The sequence below is a fragment of the Anas acuta genome, chromosome 5 (assembly GCF_963932015.1).
Source record: "Anas acuta chromosome 5, bAnaAcu1.1, whole genome shotgun sequence".
NCBI lineage: Eukaryota > Metazoa > Chordata > Aves > Anseriformes > Anatidae > Anas > Anas acuta.
The window spans coordinates 59,897,255-59,923,588 of NC_088983.1; the positions used below are offsets into that span (position 1 = coordinate 59,897,255).

At 41.3% G+C, this 26,334-nt stretch overlaps 1 long non-coding RNA gene across 2 annotated transcripts in view; it reads right to left on the reverse strand.

The window, feature by feature from the left end:
• LOC137857931 (uncharacterized) overlaps nucleotides 1-26,334 on the reverse strand; it is a 39,833-nt gene that overhangs the window by 11,594 nt on the left and 1,905 nt on the right. Inside the window, exon 1 of one of the 2 annotated variants that reach the window (XR_011097399.1) lies at nucleotides 19,424-19,631. The exons of the other annotated variant lie outside the window; for it this stretch is intronic. This is a non-coding gene — a long non-coding RNA (uncharacterized lncRNA). Of the gene's footprint in view, nucleotides 1-19,423; nucleotides 19,632-26,334 lie in introns of those variants that run through there. 2 annotated transcript variants of the gene reach the window in all.

A 26,334-nucleotide genomic window follows, 5' to 3' on the forward strand; every position in this document is an offset into this window, starting at 1 on the left:
ATGGGCTTTACCCAGTCATTTGCTATCAGATACAACTGAGCAGAGGACGACTTACTTTGTTCACAGAGCATTTTCACACCAGTTAAAACAGCCCTATGAGTGCTGCAGGCACCACAGCCTAGGAGAAATACTTAGAGCCAAATACAAAGGTACAAGGACATCCAACTACCATTAATTCATTTCTGGGGTCCACAACACATCATTCAACCTACTGGAGATACCTGTTTCAGGAACAGATTGATTTTTATTTCTGTTCACTGACTACCAAGTACCTCTGAGGTTGGTAACTCGAGCTGTTTATCAGAGGTAGGTACCCCTAGTTGTTTAGGAGGGTTCCCCCTGCCTCAACACACACCCCTGTGAAGAGGAAGCAGTACTTCAGCAGGGCTGTTTAGCACTACTTCTAATGAGAAATAGGAAGCTCTTTTTGCCTGACACCTTGTGCTTCATTTCTAGATTTGTCATGTTCAGGGGGATTGCTGGGATAGGGGAGAAGTGGGAGAAGTGAGTCTTGGTTTTCTCATAACATATCTGTTTGGGTATACCAGAAAAATAAAAAAAAAATGAAAAAAATATTGGCAGAGCCTGTTCAGATCCTTTAGAAAGGATCCCTCCTTGTAGAGGCAGGAAGCCTCCAAAATGATCCATTCTTGACATTCCACCCAATAACATACGCAATGCGTTTTTCATGGGAATGTTACAAAGTCAGCTACTAAATGGAAATGTTTTGTCTTAAAGCACAGAAGAACTTTGAAAGGCTCTCTGGTGAATCTGATTATAGCTGCTTTGGACTGTTTAAGATGTACTATACTAGAAAAGAATTATATTCATTTTCAAGACACTACAAATAATGAGAGAAATAAACAAAAATGAAATGCAAATTAAGGCTCAAGATTTCTTTCTGCAATGGTTCTCCATTGCAGAATATTCTTTATGTCCTTCATCAGTCTTGTACTTGGTTACAGATGGAAAATATTAGCTCTGGTTTACAAAACATGGCCCCGTTTCCTGTAACACGGCACAGGTTGGACAAATCTGTCATTTGAGTAGTGTGTCTATTCTGTGGCCAATTCTGTAATCTACAAGCAATGTGATCCTAAACAAGGAATCTCATGTTAGCAGCCAAGATTGGAAAATCCCTGTTTAGTGTGATTGCTGCCAAAACCATCTCACTTGCTAAGGACAAACTAATTTCCAATCTGCAGTATGGGAGCTGTTGCTTTTCTTTTTTAGATTTTGTTTTTAAATAAAAACATGTCTCACTAAAATGACATACAATCAATTTTAAGAAGTGTGAAACAGATTTTGAAAAAGTTTCAAAGGTCCATGAAAAATATCATATTGTCTGTAAGAAAAAATAGTCCATTTTGCATATAGCTTGAACAAAAGCCATTCTGCAAATTTGAAAATTATCTTGGAAAAAAACAAAAAGCAAGACTATTGTGTAAAAATAAGAGAACCCAGGGAGGGAGGGAGCAAAAAAAAAGGGGGGGGGGGGGGGAGGGGGATTGTGCCATACAATACGGATAGGACACAGTTTGAGGATGATCTAAGTACAGCTTTAAATGAGAATTTGATCTCAGTATTCAAGATGAAACAGGTTGATATAGATAACAATGAGGATACGGGATGATCACAACTAAGATGGCAGCAAAACTCAGAGGATGAAATATGTCGAGGCTGGCAGAAGCAGAAACAAAAGAAAGAAGAAGCTGTCAGGTTGCAGATGACTCCGGCTGACCAGAGACCAAGAACACAGTGCCAATATTTAAAAATAGCAATCAGAGAAGTTACACCAAACAGTTACATTTAGGTAATTACTACTTGAAAAGAAATCTTGAAGGAAAGGAAAGAATGAAAAACTTGAGGAAAATGGAAAGCGAGTTTATATCCTAGACAAACTTAACAGGTATTGCGTGTGCCCAAATTAAATTACTTTTTCTTCTAGAAAAAGTATCAAAGAAGGTTGATGTAATAGATCTCTCATGGCTGGACATTAACAAACCATCTGAAATAGTAACACCAGAGAAATGTTACTCAGAAGATTAAAGATTAGCGGAGAAACTGCATTGTATGTTGCATGAGAGGTTGAGCCAAGACAAAATGGGAATAAGTATTCCTGAGGAGTGTAATACCAAGTTGGAGAAAAGTTGCTAGCAGGAATTGTAAAGAAAAGCCACAAGACAGTTTTTCTAAGTGTTTTAGTTCATTATCTTGAGACACAAAAACTAAATACTCCAATTAATTAAGCTGAAGAGTAACACAAAGGAAAGTGAGTGGCCCCTGTATGTAGGGAATTCGCCAACTTCAGAAAAACACGGAAAAGATTGCAACCTTTTCATAACATTAAATGCTATGTTATATGTATGAGACTAATTGAAAGGGTTTCTCTTTACAATTTGATAGCTCATTACAAGCTGCTAACAATTGAGAAGCTGTTGTGTGCCTCAGCTGATCCTGTGATAGCTATCAGCATCAACATGATGCACTTATGAAAACAGTGAATGCCATCTTGCAGACTATCACAGAAGCTGTACTCAAGAGGGCATGGGGAAGTACTCATGCTGCTATGCAAGCATCAATGATATCTCATGTAGCACATTGTGCAGTGTTTGACTGTCTCAGAAAGAAGAACTGAATTGGGAAGATGTGCAGAGAACAGTCACAAAAATGATCCCCAGCTAGATCTGACTTCATACAGTCTCACATGCCAGTTTTCCAGGGTTCAAATTCTATTTCTTTGCCCTATAGCTTCCTGTATGAAGAACTTAATTTTGTTTTAATGAAGCTGGGGCAAAAGTGTTTTTTGTTTTTGTTTTGTTTTTGTTTTTGTTTTTGTTTTTAAATACCACTAGTGTAATTTTTCTTGCCTTTTCACTCCTTGCAGGAACTTGAATTTGAGTGCACTGCAACATCTCATGCTTGCTGCCAGCCTACTAAGCTCATGGGGTGGATGGCTTGAGGTAGGAAACAAGTGGTCAAAAAAGAGGAGGTGGGGGAGGTCACACTGTCAGACTAAGCAGTGTCCGGAGCAGTAACAGGACAGAAACCCTGGTTTTCCACGTTATGAGTGTGGCATCCTCTGAACAGAGCAATCCTGTGCAATATTCAAGGCCTGTCCAGCAGTTCTTGTTCTTACCTACATGCCATCAGTCACTCGCCTTCTGCCCAATTTGATAAACACAGTGCACAGAAAGTTCAGTTTTCATCCTCTAAGCTGCTTCTACACAGCAGAGCCTGGTGGGAATGCCAGCCCTGGGAGCCAGCCTGTGGGAGAGGGGTATGGGAGGCTCCGGGAAACTTCCTCGGCCTCCTAACAAGCTTCTCGCATTCCCTGGATCTTCCCTAGTAGAGTGCAGGAGCTAATAATATCCCTTTGCTTCTGTTATATAGCATTTCCTCCTCTTTATTTTAACTTTTATTGGTCACATTTTCAGCTGCTCCTCTGCTGCTTGACTGGGTCAAAAGAAGACATAAATCAACTTTTGCTATTTGCTGAACAATGAAATTGGTGCTTTCTCCCCTTGTGAAGGATGAAAATTTTAAAACACAACTTTGAAATGTACTTTAAGATGTGATTATTTTAGTTAATGTTTATGAGATTTTTGCAAGACAACACAAATCCAGCTTTTCTTGGAGGATGCAAGCCCTTTCCTTAAGAGAGTCACAGTCACCAATAGGCATGAGAGGGACAAAGCCAGAATTCCTGGACAGGGATGGGCTGGGGACAGAGGTACCTGCCACAACAAGTGCAATCATTCCCTGAGCCCAGAAGCCTCAACATGAGACAACCACCAGGAAAACAAGGGATTTCCAAACAACCCGTGATCTGCTGCACGTTTTGCTTTCCATGGCAATTTCTAATAAAGCATACGAAGTATTGATTACACTCAATCCTAGGCTTCTTGAACAAGTGTGGCAATTGCACATTAAAACAAAACATACAATTCTGAATATATAAGATATATTCCTCTTAATTTGATAAACAATTGTGTTCCTAATATAAATATTAGAAGGCTTTGTCCAGATAGGTTCCTGAAATATTTTCTCCACAGCAATAAATAGGTATCAAAAGTTAGATAGCAGCAATGAGTGATTGGCCAAGGAAAAAACTTGACCTGAACATTTTTCTAAGTCAGCAACTAATTTTGAACAGCCGAAATTTAAGCTGCTTGTTCATCTAGGAAATACTATTAGCAGAAATTATTTGCTCTCTACTAGCAATCCATCTTTAGTTTCTCGTGAATGATAATCCAGGCTGCTTTTGCCTTAGGAACCACGGGTTATGTTTCCCACTGACCTTCTCCAGACATCCAAAAATAGGGAACCAGGAGAGGGATGGCTCCGAGTGCCTGCAGAGCCTGGGGGCTCTGGCTGCTTTGCACAAGAACTGCAAAGGAGGATTTCAGTTTTCCTTTTCTTGAATGCTTTTTCACCATTTCTGTACAAAGTTGACCATGAAAACATGCACTAAGTCAAATGTTTTTTTGTCAAACAATTTACCTCTTTTCTTCTAAGGGAATTGTTTCAATAGATTCCCACAAATACTCAGGAAAGATATTTAGAGTTGTCAACTAAAAGACCCTTCTTTTTACCTTCTCCCTTTCTCAAAGTACATACATGTATAAACCTCTTTTTTTTGGTCGATCGGTCTTGGTTTTCCTTTAACAGAGAATTTAATGACATCCATTAAATATCAAAGTGTAAAACAGAAGTGATCAACAGAGAGCATTTTTTCCCTTTTGGATAAACAGAGAGGGAACACCTACACAGCAAGGACGGGACAAAGAGAACTATATATTTAATATAAAAACATGAATGGAATCCCCTCCTACATACTTCCTTTCAGCTAGGATATAAGTAGAAATACAGACAAGCTATCCAATTTTAAGATGACTTTTAACCCCATACTACTTATTTTTAGTTTTCAACCAGAAGACCAAACTCAAACTTTTTTTTTTTTTTTTTTTTAAACAAGCAAAACCACAGCTCCCTGTTACCATTCTTTGAAAGCAAAAGCCTTTTACAAGGAATATTATGACAAATTCAGTCTTGCAAATACCACTCACTCACAAAATGACTCAATGTTTAATTTCTGGAATGAAAAGATGTGTCAGAAAATCTGACAGTACATTTTCCATTATTGCATGTTCTGCTTTACCGCATTTGTTTTCACTCCTGCAATATGCTTTTTGCTAAAGCATAATAGATGTCTTCTGTTCAGAAAGAAATATTAATTGTTTTAATTGTTTGGAATTTCATACCCCGTGCAGGTGTGAAAGGCTCCAGTGACTATTGCTCCAAGTGGTGTACATTTCAGTGGTAAACCACCACTAATTATCTAGGCATAAATTACACTTTTCCCTTATTCTTTTTAAAAACAGTCCTGCAGGGGTTTTATGTAGCACTGCCACTTTTGTCATTTTATACAGCAAGTTCTGTTTTTTGTTTTATTATTTCCACAAAGAAAGCTTTACAAGGAATTTTACTCAGATGCCCACTTTAGGACATTTTCATACTATAGACCTATTCCTTCCCACAAGTAATGGATTTGAACAACATAAAACCACTAAGAGCATGAGATGCAAGGCACTAGGAGCCACTCGGAAGTCATAGCTCAGCTACAGCACAGCTGTCTGTCAAATACTCCTCCAGTACATAAATTACTCAAAACTCTTTACTCACACTCTTTGTTACAGCCTTATTAAACCGCTCTTTGTCTTACCCTACAGATTCACGTAAGAGAAGCACAAACTGTTGAAATCCTAACTGCAGGTTTGGCACCACAGAAGAGGCACATAAGAGAAATCTTGTCTAGAGAGATCGAGGCACAATCCCATTACCGTTTCCTTCCCAAATGAGGGGATGTTTTTGTCCTGCTACCCCAGCACAGCATTCATGGAAATGCTTGTTCAACTACCCATCAAACTTGCATATGGTACCAACACAGACATTTTCAGAATAAGAATGAATGCTAAAAATTAGTTTCCTCCAAATATTTTGATTAGACACGGCCAACTGAACCACCCTGGTATGCGACAAAGGCTGCTAATAGGGAAAAGTGACAGTAAGAATTACAAGAAAGGCTTCAATTTTTTTCCAATTAATTTACAAACACCTGTAGAGGTTCATGTTAAAGAGAAACCTGCTTTTAAATCACTAAATCCATTTCAAGATTATGTGAATATCCTTCCTTACCTAATGCTTATCACAATTTAATAGGGAAATTTGCCATTCTGGTGAAACATGCAAAGACTGTTTTGGTTCAAAACATTTTGGATAAGGTGTTTTCTGTATCTGTTTGATACCTGTTGGGCACTGGGGGTTATTCCAGTTCTAATGTTATCCAGATGTTGAAAGTACTGGGACCAAGAAGGTGCGCATAAACACCAGCACGTACAATAGTATTTCAAGGTGATGGAAGAAAGCTTCAAAATGAAAACAGCAAATTTAATTACATTCCTTGTTTGTCTAAAATAGACCTGAACATATGATATCAGAGCATTTGGGACTGCTGGCTTGAAAGATCATTAATCCAAGCAGAGGATGATACCCATGGGATTTGTGCAGGAAAGGTCACTGACAATATGTAAGGGATAACTTCACGTGTACATGATCTCCAAGAATCAGTGAAGACATTGGTATTGTGAAAACAGAGCTTGATTCAAAGTTGGTCCATCTAATAGCATCTCCCTAAAAATAAAGTAATACAAATGTGAACTGATAGAAGAGCAAATCAACTTCATTGCCATGTTTTGAGACTCAAAACATTGCCATGTTTTGAGAAAAGTAATTTTGCTTTTCCTGATGTAAGCTTGAGATGTTTTCACAAATCTTATCTCCTAATGGGCTGCAGGGGAACTTTCTGTCACACTCTGCAGAGCGACTGTATCAGTGCAATGAGAGGATGCTCTTAAAGAGGGAGAGTCGTATGAGTTGCTTCTGGGTTGTTAAACTCGCTGGTACTAACTGATAGGACTTAATGAAGGTCTTCTCTTAAAAAAATAAATGTTGCTTAAAAACCACTGTAGTGAGTTATGTTTACATCACCATCCCATGCTTTCAAAGAATTTCACCAGCCTAAATCTTGCCATTACATTTATAATCCGGGTTGCCTGTAGCAATGTTATTTTGCTAGAAGTACTACTCCTTCTGCCTAAAGAGATGCAAGAAACCCCTGTAACAACAGTCTGGGTCTAGACCAGGCCTAAAACTTTGTTTATCTTCCAGGTTGCCTCCAACCCTTCACCCAACCACCGCCCCACACCAGCAGCATGTGTCAAGGACAGGGGGACGTCGCAAGCTGCAAACCGTCACGAGCTGTCAACAGCCTCAGCAAATCTCACAGACATCTGTGGCTTATCAAGCCAGCAGCATTTTTCCTACATTAATCTCCACTAGGCCTGCCCCAGCTTTCATTTCAAAAGGCTTGGCATGGTATCTTCAAAAAAAAAAAAATTAAAATAATTTGCTCGATTTCTTCACATGCAGCTGGTTCGGAGGACCGCCTTTGAAATCCGAGCACATCGCAGAGATGTCAATATGCTCCTTGCAGGCAGCTTGCAGCACAGGGGACAGCACTAAGGGCTGAAAAAGGCTTTTTGGGGCTGCCCTTGTGCAAGTGCTCTCCAGTAGCCGGCGGGATGGGGGCTCACCCAGCGGCAGCACGCACGTGCCAGATGCCCTCCTCCAGCTCCCAAAGCCCAGGGAGGATGGTTACAGCAGCTTCTTTCCAGTTGCCATCAAGGCTGGCACACTCCTTCCCCATTGCTTGCGTTGGGTGTGGTGCCCAGAGCAAGGTGACAGCCTTTGCTGCTGCCACTATACAATGGAAGCCCAGGAAACCACTCCACCACCATGCATGTGCCCCCCCCATGCAACCCCTCACCCCACTAGCCACCCCCTCCTCTCCATGACCATGCCCGTGCCATGATTCTCGTTGCCTGGCTCTGCCCTGCTGATCCAGAAGCTCCCAAGGGCACATCTTCCCCTCCTCGCTGCCCCAGAGATGCTCCTGTTACCATCGCACCATGTTTTAAAAGGCAAAAGAAACCCATCACACCACATCTGCTCAACACCAAAATTTGTCTTTGGCCAACAAAAGTGAGTTATTAAAGGTTAAGCTCCTGTTAGGACCAGACAGCAACAACCTGGTCTAATAAAACCCCTAGATTTTTTTTTTTTTTTGAGCTTTGTGAAGCAAATGACAGCAACAAGGTCTTTTTTCCCACCCACCCTTCTTTTCTCAATAACAACCTGAAGGTTCTCTCACAACCTTTTCACGAGGATCTTTTGGTGTAAGAGTTCATTTAACACTTGCACAGCCAGAAAATATTAACTCAACCTTAGACATGAAAGCCTAGCTGCCCCAGTTTGCCTGGCACCTTTCCATGCCCTGTCACTTGCAGGTGGGGCAGGTAGACCTTACAGGTCTGAAAGCACAGGAGGCAGGGGGGCTGTGATCCACACAGATGGAAAGAAAAAGGACTAATTGTGTTTACAGTTACAGCCCGTCTTCGGTTCCAGCTGTCTCAAAGCAGAGTGACATAAAACACGTAAGTTCATTGTATTTCACAGGAGGATATCCATATGCTTTCATATCACATTAAAAATGTCAAAATATCTTTCTGGCCAGAGTATGCATGCCAGGAAAGGATCGGAACAGTTATTTCCAAAGCTGAGCATGCAGGGCCTGTCACCAGGATGGCTCCTCTCTGCCGAAACCATCTCAGAAAAGTTATCAATAACTGTCCTCCTCCCCCTCTACAGCAAAGAAATTTGAAAGCAGAATACTTAACAATACATATGCAAACTTATTCAAGTCTAAATACATTTTAAAATCTAATGCAAACACATTGCCTTCTCTGGTGAAGAGAATGCTAAAAATTAAGTTGAATTCCTGGAGCCATTGAAATCAAACTCAACAAGCAGACTGTTAGCACATTCAAGGAGAGAATTGGTAGCTCACGTTCATCTCTTTTTAATGGTCTCAATACATCCAAGGCTAGGTTTATCACATTGTGGGCTTGAAGTTACCCACGCTGAAGCTTAAAGACAGCTTTCAGTGTCAATATGTCCAATAGCTGCCATTAGAATGAACAGGACACCAAGATACTCAGGCAGCAGGAATTGTGACTGAATACAGATGAACTTGAAACATGTCTTTAGGTGGAAATTTTCAGCCAATTCATCCCAGTTCTGAAGCAGCTGAACTTTTATAGCTCGCTTATTACCTCAGGCAGGGTTATAGCGAGGAGAGGTTGGAGGCCCATCAGCTTTGTCAAAGGAATAAATAACACTAGAAGGTCAGAAATTGAATAATCCCAAGGATTTATGAAGAGGACTGCCAGAAACTAACAACCAATAACTCAGAAGAAAACTGGTCCAGGCTCAGCTAAGCAGCAGTCACTAAAATATAATTCCACGCTAACTATTTATCAGTAAAGAAAAAAAAGCAAATCTCAAAGAGCAAATTTGCAAAAAAGCAAATCTCAAACACTACACAAGAAACATGTTTCTTTAAACTAGATTTCAATGCAACAACTTTGATAAAATTAGGATTCAAATAGGCAAGGGACTTTAGCCCCCTGCACTGAATTTACCAAGTGTCCCACCTCCTGCGGATGATAGTTTCAAAGCCTTGGGGCACTGGGACCGCTGTCCCAGGATCCCATGCTCTCCTCCAAATTCCATAACAACAAAAAAATAACCATTAAAATCTGACAAAGCCCTATGTTGCATCTTTAGCCATAGATAAATAGTGCCTAAAATAAATAATGTCTAAATTAAAGACTCACTTCACTTGCTCGATAGTAGCTCCCCACTGAAAAAAAAAAAAAATAAGAAAAAAGTCTAGTCTTGACAAATTCAAAGGATTGACACTGAAATCAGCAGGATTAAATTAACACAAGTGAAGTGGCATTGATTGTTCGGGGTTTAAAAGCATGCCAATGGTTAGTAGCTTCTGTCTCTTGGTGCTCCTACTGCTGAACACCAGCACTAGCACAGCCTTGACATTGGCAGCTTTCCTTGCTGCTGGGTTTGTCTGCACCAATGCAACCCTAGAAAAAATAAACGTATTTAATTTAAATCTCATACGTTCTCAAGCCTGGTTTTGGAACACTGTTTAGTAGGTTTGCTTCTCATTCATAATAGCTCTTTTATATAAACCAGCACCATGTTGGTGTACTCATGCAGCCTCAAAGTTGGCTGGTAACAGTTTCAGGTCCAGCATAAGAGTCTATAAGGGTCTGCTTTTGTGTCCCCAACTCAGGGCCCTCCATCCAACGCTGCTCTTCAAGCCCTGCTGCACTCGCAGCACTCTGGAGTTACTCTGACATTACTCAGCTTTATTGGCAGGATGGCTGCAAACCCAATATCACCAAACAGCAGCTCCCACACATAACCAGCAGTTTCACATTTTGTTTAGTTGTCCCATGCCATTTAAAGCTACTTTGCTATTCTTAAATTTAGCTTGTTATCCTATGTGTTCATATCACTGCTGGTGTAGAAAGCTCTTTTTCAAGCCCCAGTTCTCAGAAGTGGAGTAGTGAAAAACATTTGCTGGGGCTTCGTACCAGCAGTCCCAGGATGTCTTTTTATTTTAAGTTGTCTTTTAGCACAGACGTATCGGCTTTGTAATGACACAACTGAAGATCAAGAAGTTTACAGTGTTAGGAACACCCAGAGCTGCACCTTACGTTGCAGCAGAGCCTGTATAGGTATTGGGGTAAGTGGCATTCAGCATCTTTACAAGGCAAAGGCAAGGCAGTCTCTAAGAACAGTATTATTGTCCTCCCTGCCCCCCTACAACTTTCCCCACACCCCTCAAAAAAAAGGTTTCCTTTCCCCATGTTATATCCCAGAAGACGTGGTATGCCCAACACCACCAAGAAGACAGGTCAACTTCAAAGCAGGCTCCTGTTGACGTATTAATGCCACATCACCTCAGAGACTTCATGTGCCAATTTCTACAATAATTAGACTCTGCTAGCAAATAAATGAAATTATTATTTTAATATTAGGCTTCCTTTCATCTTTGAAAAAGAGCATTTGTTTTGGCACTATCAAGACAAACCTTAATAAACTGACTGGCAAACAGTATGTTTAGCAATGAAAATGATACCCGGGCAGGGATTATAATATAAGCAATAAGAGGGAATAGAGAGATTTAGGAAAGGATGTGATTTATAATGACTTTAAGGAGGATAAGCTTCTACATCTGTGATCGCCTGATTGTATAATATTTTAATTGATTATCAGAGCGAACAGGTTTATTTTTTCATGTGAATAAAAGCTGTTTTACTTGAGCCTTCGTTTGCATTTATTTTACAGTCTGTATTAGCACGGATATTTTTCCATAAATTTTGGCTCCATCATGTTGTATTCATTCCACAGGCTTAGAAACCTAAATTAGTTTGGGCCAGGGGTGTCAGCGGGGAAAGCCTGTGGTTACACCTGTTATTCTGCACAGTAGTGGAGGGGGGGTTCAGGATTTTAGACCAAAAACAGTATCACTCTGCTCTGACTCAGCCTCCTTTTCTTTACTCTCAGCAGACAGGTCCCCCAGCAATCACTGCTCTCAGCAGTGCTGACACATTCACTACTAAAAAAATCACTATTAAAAAGAAAAAAATCTCCCTGCAACTCAGGGAGGCACCTGAAGCCATCCCAACACCTGCTTTTGCACCACCTTGCTGAAGGTAAGAGGTCCTAGGCAGTTAACTCACCCTCTGTGCTCATTGCTGAAAGAATCATAGAATGACTTGGGCTGGAAGGGACCTTGAAGATCATCTAGTTCCAGCCCCCAAGAAGTAGGGGTTTTGGTTGCTTTATCTGTATGCTGACCATAGGCACTGGTAAATGAGGTGGTACACGCAGTGCCTCTCAGACTGGGCTGCTGCAAGCAGTGACTTAACGCATTTACGACAAAAGGAGGCATTTGGAAATATTTTCATAAAAGCTCTATTTGTAGAATAAATTGCTTGCTCGTACATACAAACTGGGTGCAGGAGCAGGGAGGGGAGCACACCGGCAGGTGACTAACCTTTGCCATTGGAATCACATACAAAAATTACCTCTACCCTCTGATTACAAGCTAGCTTAGATACATATTGTCTAATGTTAGGCAGGATGAATCCCAAGCTGTAGCCTCTAAGGCAATTAAAAAGCTCTGGATTATTATTATTAATATTGATTAAATATTCCAAATCTAGCTCAGAATTAAGGACTTTGCCACCCTGCTGCCCATTTCCCTAAGTTCTGTCATTACCCCATGAGATAAAGCTACAGGGTAAGGCCAGAAGGTTGCTCAGCTTCAGCCTCTGCCTGGACAGCTAGCAGCATCAGTATTCGGCACCTGCTTCCTAGGCTGACAAAAGAATTTAGGATTTGTACACTCCACCAACCTCATTCAGCACATAGAGACAGAGGCAATATAACAGTACGAAGTTTCAGGGTTCCTGAAGGTACAAGACCTGGGAGTATTGGTTGATAGTCGGCTGAATATGAGCCAGCAGTGTGCTCAGGAGGCCAAGAACACCAACAGCATCCTGGTTTGTATAAGAAGCAGAGTGGCCAGCAGCAATAAGAAAGTGATTGCCCCCGTACTTGGCTCTGGTGAGGCCGCACCTCAAATATTGTGTTCAGTTTTGGGCTCCTCGCCACAAGAAGGACATCGAGGTGCTCGAGCAAGTCCAGAGAAAGGCGACGAAGCTGGTGAGGGGCCTGGAGAACAAGTCCTACGAGGAGCGGCTGAGGGAGCTGGGCTTGTTCAGCCTGGAGAAGAGGAGGCTCAGGGGCGACCTTATCGCTCTCTACAGGTACCTCAAAGGAGGCTGTAGTGAGGTGGGGGTTGGTCTGTTCTCCCACGTGCCTGGTGACAGGACGAGGGGGAATGGGCTAAAGTTGCACCAGGGGAGGTTTAGGTTGGATGTTAGGAAGAACTTCTTTACCAAAAGGGTTGTGAGGCATTGGAACGGGCTGCCCAGGGAGGTGGTGGAGTCACCATCCCTGGAAGTCTTTAAAAGACGTTTAGATGTAGAGCTTAGGGATATGGTTTAGTGGGGACTGTTAGCGTTAGGTCAGAGGTTGGACTCGGTGATCTTGGAGGTCTCTTCCAACCTAGAAATTCTGTGATTCTGTGAAGTCCTGGGCAGCCACTGGGAAGCAGGCAGAAGCAGGCAAATATTGAATGACTTCAAGCAAAAATAGTAGGAAAAAAATTACGTATTATCTGTCACACAGCTAAAAATCTCTATCAACAATAGCTTTTAAAGCTAAACAATTATAATATTCTGAAGAAATTGTATTTATGACATTAAAAAATTAGAAGAGCTCTTTACTCATAGCACTGTTTGTTTGTTTGTTTTTCAGAAAAATCAGGTCATAATTTTAAGTTATCCCTGAACTAGTTGATATTTCCAGCAAGTTTTGCGTTTGTTTTTTTTTTTTGTTGTTGTTGTTTTATTTTTTTGGTTGTTTTTTTTTTAAACAAATGCTTTCTTTTCTTAAAAACAAAACATAGTACAAAACTCTAGAAGCCAAAAGCTTTCAAAGAAAAAAAAAATCCATTGGATTTAATTAGCTACTTGAGAGTCAACTCATTTTGATAAAATCTAAGGGCTATACATGGATGCTGAACTTTACCTAAGATGTGAGCAATGCAAATATGCCAAATATGGCTCTGATTTCCGTGACAGAATAATACAAAGTCTACAATATCTAAGGCTATAAGTTATTTCAGGGACATTCACACATGTAGACCAGCCTGAAATCTGTTAAGATTTAAGAGAATATTCCTAATATTCAAGGTGGAATGACTGTTTACTCTTCTCTCCCTACAAATCTTACAACCTTTATTGTGCAATTTCAAATGAAAGCATGTAAATTTCTAACTTATGTTGATCAAGATCTGCAAGCACACGAAATATTTGCTTTTATTAGAACTGTTGGACAAGAAAAAGATGAGCCTTGAACTTGCAACTCCACTTGGTTTTCAGTTTTTAGGGGAGTGAACATCAAATTAAAACGAAGGCCATCCATAAAATGTTACACAGCGCTGAGTGAAATCTGTTCCTATGAAGACCAATAGGGATTTTGCATGTTTCACCTGTATGAGATGCTTGCAGAGCACTTTGCTCCTGGCCTAAGGAACACTTTAGTCTTCCTCAGCTGCAGTGCCAGTTTCACCTTTCAACACTTGATGGAGCAATTTCCCTGAATTTCCCCTTTGCCTGGATCACGCTTCAGTTTACCTTTGTGCTACCTCAGTAGGTCAGAAGTGTTTCCTATTAGCTTGCTTCCTGAGTGCTATTAAAAACAAAAACAATAATAATAATAACAACAACACACAAAACATCTTTCATAGAGCCCTGCAGAAAGGTTTCCAACCAAGCCTTTACTTTTTTGTTGTAAGACTATGCAAGAGCTTAACGTTCGACTCCTCATATTCCCACTTAATTTTTAAAAATGTTGAATTCCTCTGTTGTTGAAGTAGAATCATTACAATATAGTCTGAATTTCAGAGAAAAAAAGGAAATCAAGTAGGGATTTAGAGGACAAGTGTTAGGGCTTGTCTGGTAAGTCATCCTCATCCAGAAAAGAATTTGGATCACAGGCAGGCAGTGCACTTCCAGCATCCTGAAAAAAGGAGACCGGGAAGTTTGTCCTTGCCCCACTATGAGAAAGAACAGACTTCAGCACAGGTTTCTCTGCTGATAGTAACACTTCTACAAGCCTGGTTTTCCCTCTCACAGAAAACATTATGGAAAAAAAATGGATTTACAGACAGCTACAGAAGTGGACCAAACTAACAGGTTACATATCAGCAACAGGAGACCTCACATTTCTTATGAAACATGGTCTCCATTTTATTAAAGATATACAGTTACAAGCTAGCATAGACATAAGGATACAGGATGCTGTGCTGAAGGCTTTAAATCCACTGTAATCAATATACAGGCAAATTACAACTTTAGCAGCAGCAGTTTGGTATCTGGCTTGCTTCCTAATCCTTTAATCTCGCCTGCTACAACCAAGCTGATACTGCCAACAAATGCCATGCCATAAAAGGTGGGTATTCTCACATACTTTCCTATGCTTTGCATGATTAGAGCTTAAATCTACTCATCATGAACTTCCTGAATGATAATGGGATTTGGGCAAACAGTCAAGATTTCATGGTGACACTCAAACTGTAGTCAAGTCTTCATCTAAGAAGCATCCCTTTAAGCATGTCAAGAATCAGAATTTCCCTTTTTCCTTCCCTTTTTCAGTTTGCAAAATTTAGCTGTCTCACTTTGCAAGGAGCGTTTCCTGTTCCATATTATTTATGCAATGCTTTGTGCAGCCCCAGTAGACACCACTAGTAGAGCTGAGGCTGCGAGCGAGCAGTCAGAGAACTGGGGCGACCCACGCGTAAGATGACCAACTGCTTGCCTAGATCTATTTTAAAGAAATCTGCAACAACTTTCTCGTATCCTTGTCCTGCAAGATATCTATTACATATTTTGTTTAAGAGGAAAGACATCCTAGGAACAGGCTACTGTCAGTTCATGCCTCAGGAGCTGAGCCAAAGCTTCTTGTATTTCCACTGGAATTGACATTCAAAAGGAAAACAAGTTGGGGACAAAAAAAAAAAAAATCCCCTTTGATTTAATTTGATGCAATTCCAAAGCTGAGAAACAGAACATACAAGGGCAGTAGGAGAGGTGGGGGGGGAAATAGAGAGGCAGAAAAAACACAGATCTAGAGCTGTCAAATTTAAGAACCTTTGAATATAAAATTGAGATAGACTTCCTATCAGCATTTCAGACTGCCATCTTGGACCAAATCCCCAACTGGCATAGATCAGTGTAGCTTTGCTGAAGTCAGCACCTATATATAAGAGACCAGGGCCCAGCGCTGCAGTCACGCAGAAATTAAGAGCTGGTTTATACCAATATGGCTTCTATTGATCCCACAGCTGAGAAGGGGACAGGAGGCAGACTTCACATACTGTCACAGTGTCCAAAACCCTTCTCTACTTCTTCCTAAACCACTGTAGCAAAGTGTCTGGGATAACCCAGAGAAGCACATCATTTTTTTCTTTCACCTCTTTCTACTACAGCCTGCATGCTTGCAAGGACATTTTCTGAACAACTTCCCAACTGAGTGAAGATTAGAAATTGCTCTTACCCAGCAGCAGGAAGATAGATGCATCTCCTTTTCACCTGACGCATGGTCTGACTATGAACACAATCATTTGCCCCATCTCTCCAGGGCTAGGCCTGGCACCATAAAGTCTGTCCCAGAAGTCAGAGGACACTCCATAAACTTGCTTAGCATATGTGATTTTATTACATGGCTTTAAAAAAAAAAAAAAACAAACAAACAAAAACCACAGTGTGGGAACAACAGACCAGTGGAGTTTAAGGTAAACAAACAAGTTTCTTCCCCTAACACTGCCCAGGCACCATCAGGACAGTGGAAACTCAGCCCCTTGAAACTACTTGGCTTCAAGGGTTGTAGTGAAACACAAACCCAGCACCGCGGTCTTGGAGTGCACCCTGTTCCTCTTTGTACAGCTGATCATCTGAAAATTCTGCTGTCATACCAAACACTCGTTGTTCCCAACTTTACATCCGAAACTTTATGGCATTTTTTCCCGTGTTGTTAATGGATTCCCCTTTTCCAACCAGAAAAGGCTTCCCAAACTCATGACCCAGTTAGACCTTATCTAAAAGGAGGCCCTGGGGAATGTATGGGAGAACACAAAAAAATCTCAACCAAGTTATATCTGGAAACTTCCCAAGTGATGAGCTGAAACTTAGTTACAGGAAACATGCTGCTCCTGTTCAGCAACAACCTTGGCACAATTAGATTTTTTTCCCAGAAATCAAGTCTCATGTTGCTGTGAGACTGAAGTAAATAATGACTCATTAAGTGATCCTAGGAAGAAAAACGAAGGCTTGCTCCACTCAAAGGTATTTGCACTAGGAAATCTGATAATGTCACCAACCACAGCCGCAAACATTGACTTTTCTCGGTGCACCCACATCACTGAACCAGCAGGCGGCATGCTGAAATCACCCCCCTAAATGCGCAGTCACCTTCATGATGAAGCTTTGTTTTTGCTTCCCCAGAGAAGGACTGATACAGAAAAAGGGGCATCAGAGAGGCTGTGTGAAACAGCCCTGAAGCACTGCTACTGCTGGTCTCACCAACGCTGCGTCTCACAGACCAGCTCTCACTGGAAGTCTTCTTCTAATTCTTCTTCATTTGAACTAGATGCTACAAATACAATTCTTTAACCACCTATTATCAGTGTACTTGCAGCTTGTTCCCTACTGAAAACTTAGGCAAGACTCTCAAAGATAAGATGTACCATATTCATTTAAAAAATAGAAAAGCACAACACGTGAAGCATGACACAGAGAATAGATGAGAAATGTCTGGTTTTACACAGCAAGCCTGTCACAGAGAGGGAGCCGAAGCCAGATCCAAAGCCACAATTAAAATTAAATCTTCCCCTCATTTTGGAAACAGTGGCAAGACATCAGCACTGGCACAGGTTAAGCAGGCAATGCATTTATTCCCCCTCTGCTGCCTCATGCCTAGGAAGCTGGGATTTCAGGGGGAATGACACTAACACCTCTGCAGTAATACTGTTCTTAGCAGCCTCTTTAGTACCTGCAAGAATGGTGTCCTGACCTTTGACAGACTGTGTTGTCCAGGCCTCGAGAAATACATTTGCCAAACGCAAAACCTGGCTTTTATCCGATTTTCATAAAACATGAAATATTTAGATTTAGGACTGATCCTACATAATAAGGATGTTTTTTTGCTTTCATATGCCTTAAGGTTTCTAAACTTTCTGAAATACTTGAAATCCCATGCCCAAAGAGCGGTCTTGGGCTGGGGCTTTTGGTTTTCTCTTGTCATGACCAAACTGCTCATCTTCTCTCACAATGTGTGGCTGGCTGCCTTGGGGACATGCAGCATGTGTTTGTACACTGTGTTTGCTGCAAAAACTAAGTGGTGATGTATTCATTGGATTAGAATTATGGATATGTTCTTTAAAAGCTATTTACCTTTAAACAATCTAATCAACAAGCATCATGGTGTCACGCACAAACAGATTTTCTGGACTCACTCAACCAACTGCTTGTCAGACCTACAAGTGGCTGCACTTTCTTGCAACTTTTTCCCCAACTCTTCCCCGTTTTACGGTCACTAGATCACAAAAGTCCTCCTGATAATTTAAGTGACTAAGCACTGAATGTTGCCAGTGCTGTGACCTTATCTATAAACCAAGTTGCTGCTCTTTTATGGCTCCCTGACACTTTTACAAGCTGACTTTATCACCACTGCAACCTCTTGAACATATTTATGCTCAAATCTGCTACTGTCAGTAGTGCAGACAGTAGTAGTTCCTTCTTTAATCCAACATTTAAACTTGCAGAAGCTCTGGTACTACCTTCTCTTAAGGATGTAGGCAGCCATTTACAGAGAGGAAATGCTCTGCCATTATCTGTGGCTTCAAAGCAGTGCATTTTGTGGCTGTTTCCATTGCAGCAAATATTTTCTTTAAAAAAAAAAAAAAAAGTTGCATAAGAAATATTTGTGATATATTTGTCCTGTTTTCTTTGGATAACATCACTGGCATTTTTCTCATCAGTTGCATGCACAGGGTTTAAAGGCAATATTGTGGGCATCACTCAGCTTTGAATGTTTCTTCTAAGTGAATTCTCTTGCCTTTTCTCTTTTCTACTCCCTGTCTTCTTCTTCTCCATGGCCCACCTCCTGCTTTCTCACACCTGGCTGACAGGCACTCATTATTTTGCTAATGGGAAAAAATAAAATAAAATTTGAAGAGGCCCTGAATGTCAGAAACATTTTCCTGTCATACAATACGTGTCTGCCAAGGCAGTATGTCTTGTGAATAGCGTATTCCTGTCAAAACTAGCAGGCTGTGTCCAGATCCACATTCCCGTCTCACTTCTAACCCCATCCTTCCAGCCAGGCTACTGAAAGCTAGAAGATGTTGTCCTTCTCTCCCTGCACATGAAGGGCAACGCCAAGCATTTCACACCCCATGCCCCAAGTAATCCATGATTGTTAGAGGACAACCTTCCAAGGGGAAATAAATGGGTGGCTGTGCCTGCTGCTGTGGCAGTCATGCTCACCAGGTACCATACACTGCACAATTCCCTAACACAACACAACACCAAGCCACAGTGAACCAGTCTTCAACCATGCTAGTCATCTCCACCAAGGTGAATGGGTTGGTGACAATTATCTCCACCTGAGAACCTGCTTCAATGGACATCCTGCTGGAACAAATGAGCTGCTCCAAGTTAACATCAGCAAATGCATTTCAACCCCTGTAAAGCCAAAAAAAATGACTCAAATTCTCATCAGGGGCTGCTCTGGCTAGAAATACCTGGTCCAGAAAGGTTAGCAGAAGGCACGCGGCCGTCTCTGACAAAGACGCTGCCAGCAGTACTATTAAAAGTTTAACAACTGATCTTTCCGCTTTGTAATCCCTCACTTTCATCTGCAGACCACTGTTTGAGTGGATTTTTCCTGAGCAGTTCAGGCACGCCCCTGCACTGCCCTTCTCCTGGCGAGCTGTCGTCCATGGTGGCGTAAGGGAAACCAGCTCAGCCCACAGCAGGGTGGAACTATTTTAAGTAATAGTGTCTGATACTGGAGGAGCATGAAATTCAGTCCTGTCATAGCTGAGATGCCTAAGCCCCCCTTGGAAAGGAAAAAAAAAAAACTATTGCAAAATCCCTCCCAGAGGCTCATAAACTGAACTCTGGAAATTGCTCTCAAGCTGTAAGCCAGTAAGAGTTTAGTTCTGTGTCTCGTAACTTACTGTTTTAAAAATAATAATAATAGTAAAGCCACAGCCATCCACAGCAACAGTTGCACAGACATTTATACATCTATTGCTTAATGATTTGGTGGTGAGATGAGTTTTCTTGTCTCTATTTCAAGACCTGGTGTGTGCATGAAAGCAGCCCCCACAGCCACAGCGTGCACTCTGCAGTACTCCTGGCCGATTTTCCAGTGCAGCAAAAAAGGCAGGGAGAAAAATGCTCAGTCACAGCAAGCACCTGCAGGCATACAGCCCTACACTCCCCCCTCCCCATTCTCTAGTACAAAATCTAGGACCAAAGAGTGCAACTGACTCGGTTTTAGTCAAATCCTAAGATACAGCATTCCCTCTAGGGAAATTAAATTCAACTAAACCATAAAGGAAGAATAAGATCCATAATTGCTCTTGATACATCTTTGGCATCCCACATAAGCAATGAGAAAAGCCTCTAGCAAGAAACACTCCATGTCTGCAGAGTTCCCCACCAGTAATCTTCCCCCTCCCAAGAAAGCCAGAGACAAAGCAGCCGTGGGCAGTCCAGACCACCCCAGCTTTGGTGTATTCCTTTAATGTTTGTTAAACCATCACAGAATTGAACAACCAAACCAAAATGATGCTATCAGGCCAAGGCAATGATGAAGAAAAAAAAATCATTTGCTTCATCAGGATAAACCCAGCACCGAAGTGCCCCAGAACATTAATCAAGCCTGTGGCTGGCACAAAACCAGGTATTTTTGTGCCTGGCCCCTTTCTCCAGCTTCTTGCATCATTCTTCCTGATTTAACACGCAATTTTAGCTTCCTGTGTCATGGATTATTGGCACACTCAGCCATTGTTTAATATTCTAAGTGATCTTTACTCTCTGTTCTAGCTTACTAATTTCCTTAACAGACATCCTAAAATATCCAATTAAACACATTTCTCATTCACGGAAAATAAGACAAGCAAAAATATGATTGAAGCTTTTTTCAGAGCTGCATTCAGCTGATGTTAGTAGTCTTAATTTGCTGCACTTTTCTGTTGCAAACAAAATGCTTGGTCAATGTAATCTGAGAGTTGTGGAGGAAAGGGCAGGCCCTTTGCTGGGATAAGCGGTCAGAAATCCACTGAAAGACACAGAACCGTAGTGAGACACACCAGCTGAGGATTTGCCCTTAAATACAACCTCATCCATAAGAATAGGAAGCAAAATCTTTCTACTGAACGTGTCTTTGCATAATACTGTTCCCAGGCTTTAATATTAATAAAATAGAAACAGACTGGGCATGTTTTGGAACATTATGGAGAAGCACTGCTGTGGTTCAGTGGATATTCAGCAAACACATTGCAATTTGGAGCGGGAGGGAAAGACAATTCCTTCCATCAGTCAGAGGTATAAACTTCTGCTCCCAGTGACAACCTCAGCTGTCAGTTCAGAGAAGAACAGACCTGACAATTCTACAAGCACATGAGAAAAGCGGAACATCATTTCCTGGGACACCTATTCCTCTTTTGAAAAGTTTACATGACGTCTAACACACTCAGAGGCAGATGTGTTCACAAAGGCAGTGGCAGAGAAGAGCAGCGCTGCTGTAACTCCAAGCTGCTGAGAACATTTTCATATCTTCATCTTAGTATATGAGGTTAAGTACCTGTAACACTGTTCATACTCAAATTTAAAATACCTCGGTTTAAACTTTGCATTTGTCTTAGAGATAAGGAAAGGCATAAATACTGGTAGTAACTAATGGGAGAGGGTGAGTATTATTTCTAAATGTTACTGTAAGGAGGTACATTGCTACTCCAGTCAGAAAACCAATAGCATGTACTGGTGTTATTGATTGCAACCAAGGCACAACTAAAGGCAGGTTAAGGCAATAACACCACACTGAGATTTTAAAAACTTTTAAAAAACTTTTAGATTAGTATTCCATTTTTTCTATTTCTTGCTTGTAAGTCTTGACACATGAGCAGCTCTCCTCTCACACCCAGCATTTACCCTCCTCACCATGTTCAAGGGTCAGGCAAAGGCAAAAGAGGCCACCAGCAGAAGAGCAAAGTGCACAGCTCCCAGGACCCACGTTAGCACAACAGCAAAGAGTCATTTTGCTGTCCATAGGCTGTGTGTAATATTTGGGATTTGGGATTTCTGCCCCTATGTGCCAGCACAGACTTTAAAACTTCCATGTTTAATGGAAGAATGATGAACACAGGCACCTGAAAAGGTCACGAGGGAGAAAAGCCACCTTCTTCAAAGTGTAAAACAAGCTGCTCTCCCTGCTCCATCAAAGTGAACCTAAATACTGGTGGCTCCTACCTACCCAGCAAGGGATCAGGGGACTACTTTGCCAGACGCTGTACAGACATGCTTTCCTTATATTTCTTATGAATGAAGAAGCCCTGTTTAAAAAAAGCAAGAGCAGCTGTTAAGCTGAACACTAGGCTCTTTGAGAGTTATGTGACATCTTTAGAAGGAAAAAGCTCTAACTCCATCCACAGAAATGTGCTGCGTATGTAAGTGATGAAATAGAGAAAAGAGTTGGAGGATTTTTTTTAAAATTGTTTACACTTTGACTAATGCAAGTCCCTTTTTAGTTACTTTCCACTGAAACAGAGTGTAAAAATGTCACCCACCTATTTGGTGTCTATTGGAGTAAGTCACTTTGCCTGTGCCACACTATAAATAATGGTATTAGTGGCAAGGAGTCAGCTGCTCGAATCCTAACAGATCCCCAGCACTTCACTTGGTTCGGCAAGGAAACACCAATTCCACACGTCTTTTGAAAGAGCAATTGCTGGACACTAGATATTACATTAATAATTTTTGTGGTTTTGTTTTGTTTAAGAGTTTTTCAATAATGCAGAGGGAAGAAGAGAATTTCCCATAAGTTTTTTTTAGCCATTTTCTTTCTGAAAGCTTCCCTCCAGCTTTCTCCTTCTGTTTTGTTTCATAATACTTTTGCAACTTGATCATAGATTGAAATAATTTATTGAGCCAAGCCTGTAATAAGAAACTCTAGAGGGTTAGTACTATGAGCACAACCAGGTCAAGTCCTATGGAACTAGGAAATGTTGAAAAAATGTTTTAGGAACTGCCTACTGCTGGCCAGTTCTATTATAGTGAGGGAATATAAAGGAAAAAAAGGTTTTGAAGGTGTCGTGCATAGCCCAGTGTTCACTGAAGCTACATGTTTAACTAAGATATTACCTGGATCAAGGTAAATAATGGTGCTCTCATTTGCAAAACTAACTCGGCAATGTTTTTGCCAAGAGCTGCAACATGACCCTTTTCTCTGTCTGGGAGGATATGTTAAGTGAGAGCTTTAGGCCCCTGGGGTATTGCTGTGCTTCTGCTTTGAAGCAGAGAAGCCACGGAGAAGCCACAGAGCGCTGGGCAGCACGAGCAGCATGCACGGTTGGACGCAAACCATCCCAGGAGCGAGCAACAGCGGCCCCTGGCATCAGCCAGAAGAGTGCTCTGCTACCAGACACCTTCAGTCAAGTTTCTCCTCTGGTCCCCCAAGTGATTTTTTCTACTCAACCACATAATACAGGTGCCACAAAAAAAACAGGGCCTTTGCTGAGCCTGTATTTTATCTTCTGATGATCAGCCACATCCAACTGCAGGATGCTGTTAGATTGTTGTTAGGCAACAATTATAAATCAATATATATATACTCTAAAATCTGTATATATATTTTAGTGAAGCTTTGAGTTGCATAAACCGCTTTGGATTTCAAGCCTCTGGACGCTAATCCTTCACAGAAGGAAAGGTGCCACATTTGACTGGTCTAATATGAACACTTCCCTTTGCCACAGGTGAGGATGCATTTACACTGCACAGCCGTGAAACTGTCACCACTCATTAACTAACAGAAAAGTTTCTTTTTCAGGCTTCACCATTTAAATAACTTTTTTTTTATTTTTTTCCAGAAAGGATTTATTTTTTCTTTCTATGTAGCAGCTAGTCCCTTTCTGTAGTCTCTGCATTGGGCTCTGAATCCCTAGCCTAAGAACACCTCTTAGTACCACAATTTCACATTTCACTTCCATCATTGTTCGTTATAACAGAAAACAAAACAAAACAAAAAAAAAAAAAAAAAAAAAAAAAAAAAAAAACACCACAGGAAACCCATAAAAAATAAACAAAAAAATGCACAAACCAAACAACCACAAAACCACACACACAGAAAAACTAGCTTCTGTCCAAAGAAGTGACCTAACCTTAATAGTGATTTATCTGAAGCTGCATTAATTCGCAAGGATCAGTTTCATAAAGCTCATCGATTTAGTTGGTACTAGCCTTTTGGAAGAAAGAGTGAAATATGGCTATTTTTCTCCTTCAAGCTGCAGAAAGGGAATTATGGGAGCAGACTGAAAAGTGATCTCAGCGAAAGTAGTTTTAGTTTTCATATTGAACTCAAACTGCTGCCTTCATTGTTTCAACATCGCTTATGAAAATCTGAGCAGACAGACTTCAGGTGAAGTTGCCACTCACCCATATTAGCTATGTTTCTTACGTGTTCATTTATTTTACCATTTCAGAAGAGATTTTAGATACATCACTATCTGATGTACTAAACAATGTACCTGTATTTATAAACAAATCCAATGCATTTTTTTTATTAAAGGATTGCTTTATACATATCTGAAAGATAAAAAAAAAAAAAAAAAAAAAAAAAACACTGCAAAGTGCGATAAGATTCATTTATTTTGCCTACTAATGGATAACACGGTGGTCTGAAGTTTCGCCATGCCTCAGGATAAATTGAAAATAAATCCACTGGTTTCTAAATCCATTGGTTTCAGCCTACAACCACATCTCCTACATTTCAGAAGTGCCTCCCCCTAGTCGAGAGGAATTCAACATTTTTGTGGAAAACAATCTGAAGCCAGCCTCGGCCCCATCTATCTAGCAAAGCACAACACACACCCATGCCACCTTCTGGAAACTTAACCAGAGAGCTTTGCTGGGGCAAGGAGCAGGGGTGTTTCTCAGTCCGTGGTGTGTGGAAGCACCACTCTCTCCTTGCAGCCACAGGGAGGCCGCAGCAAGGAAGCAGCTCCTTTGCAGAGCTGACATGGAGACAGAGCAAGGACAGGGTTTGCCATGTAGTAGTGCTGCACGGGGGCCAGTGATGCCCTGAGCACTGTCCCCAAAAAAGCAATCCGCAGGACATGATTTCAGCCCCGCTTTTCCATAAGTACACCCTTTGCCATCTCTTGCATGAGCTACGGTAGCTCAGGCTGTGTTCAAGTCCATAATACCTTCCACGGGTTGAGCTCCCTTTTTCACAAGGCAAAGTTAGGAGACATCTCATTAGGGAGCCTGGTGATAGCCGTGACCTCTCCTGTCGTTCACAACCAGCCTCCACCCCTCGCACTACCGCTGAGCACTCAGCTGCGAGGTGCTGCCAGTAAGCCCTCCACCCACCCACGTGTTTGCAGAGATCACCCAGCTGGACATGCAGTCACAAATAACAACGGACTGAGAATTATTCCGCCTAGTTTTTTCCACCTCACTTTTTACACTTAGGGCAATTAAACAAAAGCTCTTTTCAGAGAGTATTTCTAAAACTTCTGTCGCTTCCCAGTCAAGCTCCAGTAAGAACTGAAGGTGTGGACATCTTTTATTTTGCATGTCTGTCTTGCAGACCATGAGCATTCATGCAAGCTCCTTCTTGCATTCATGATTTGGCTATTTCCACTCAACAACACAGACCTGTAATTCTAGCTCCCACATAGCTGAAGGCATACAAAGGAAGCAGTGGTCAAATAGGAGAGTAAAAAAAAAAAAAAAATGGCAGGAGTTTGAGTTTTAGTCTTGAATATAATGGAAACCTGATATGTGAATGTGTACATAGTGTAGCTTTCTATACATAACTTTTCACACCTAGAAATCTAATTACGTGGAAAGGAATTCTGAGAAGGCTGTATGTGTGCTAACAGTTACAGGGCCACGGTGCCAATACGCCCCTGTGCTTTTTGGTAAACGTGGTAGTTCTGCATAAACAGTCATGGAAGGAAGGTAGAAATAAGTAAATGGATTTTACCAGGTGGAAAACATTAACATTTTGTTATGACTTCTATTGAAAGATTAACCTTGACTCTCAAGGGAGTATTTCAGTGACATAGCCTTTCACTCCAACATAAAGCTGTAAAAGGCTACTCTCAACTTGAACATTTTAAACTACCTCAGCACTGGTTTATGCCCCATTTGGGCATAGGAACAGTAATAACTTAAGTCTACAAGATCGTAATAAACACTGGTTACTATTCTAGCAGTTAGCTGGAATAGCATCTCCATAGACATAAGAAGTACTACTGATGTGGATACCTGGGAGATTACTGCTTCCTTCATTCAAAAACCGTGCCATCAGGAAAGCCCAGCACACACCCCAGGTCACTGCCACGTGGTAAAGGAAGGACACCAATGCCACATGAGCTGCCACAGGCTCAGCTGGAGGCATCCTGGCCACAGCCCATACGCC